Source organism: Anarrhichthys ocellatus, unplaced genomic scaffold (genome assembly GCF_004355925.1).
Source record: "Anarrhichthys ocellatus isolate YVR2014 unplaced genomic scaffold, GSC_Weel_1.0 scaffold190, whole genome shotgun sequence".
Taxonomy (NCBI): Eukaryota; Metazoa; Chordata; class Actinopteri; order Perciformes; family Anarhichadidae; genus Anarrhichthys; species Anarrhichthys ocellatus.
In genome coordinates, this window is record NW_022280220.1 from 69883 (window position 1) to 70898 (window position 1016).

Genomic DNA, 1016 nt, shown 5'->3' on the forward strand with positions numbered 1-1016 from the left:
ACACACACACACACACACACACACACACACACACACACACACACACAACTGACTATAGGATGTTTGCTGGCTTTTATCCCACTGTTCTTGTCATCCTCTTGTTGTTATGTATATGTATTGTCTCTTGTCTTTCAATAAAAAAAAACAAAAAAAACAACAACTTTATAATAAATTTAAAAAATGCGTTAACGCGCGATAAAATAATTGTCAGTGTTAATTAATGAATGCGTTAACGTGAAATTAACGCGTTAACTTGCCCAGCACTAATATATATGCATATCATTATTTCACTGAGAACAGAAACAGACATTTCTAAATGTATTTTCAATCGACTGAGGTGTTAAAATGTTCCACTTAAACTATCACTGACTGAAGGACGAGCTCCTTCCTCCTCAACTCTCACCGTTCATCTCAACACTCATTTGTGTTGAGATGTTGAGTTTAATCTTTTCCCAAAAAAGTTATTATTTATATAGGTACTTAAATATAATTACTGAATTAGTTTATGAGTTAACTGCAGATAATGGATGTTAGACTAATTGTGAAATCACTAACTGATAATCCACAAGCTGTACAGCTAAAGTAGATCAATGTTCACTTGTAATGAACTTGATCTTTGATTTGTGTAAATATGAAATGATGAGTCATTGTATCAGATGTGGAGAACTAAACCCTGAGATCTAGAAGATGTTGAAGTGTCTCTGTGTTTCTGGGAGGCGTCCTGACTTTAGTCTCATGTTGAATCATATTACTGCTTCAGCTCATCATGTGTGAAAGATGAGTGCCATCACTCCCCATCTGCTTTACGCACTTCAGAAGGTTTATGATTCAGGAATGATTCATTTCCGTTACATATTTTGATAGTAAATATTATTATTAAATCTGCTACAAGCATATTTGCAATTTGAAAGAGTATTTCAGTAATTATAACAGTAAGTGTTCCTCCCTGTGGGACACATGGGACAGCCTTAAACACCTGTTTACGGCTGGTTTAAATATGCAGACACTCTCACATT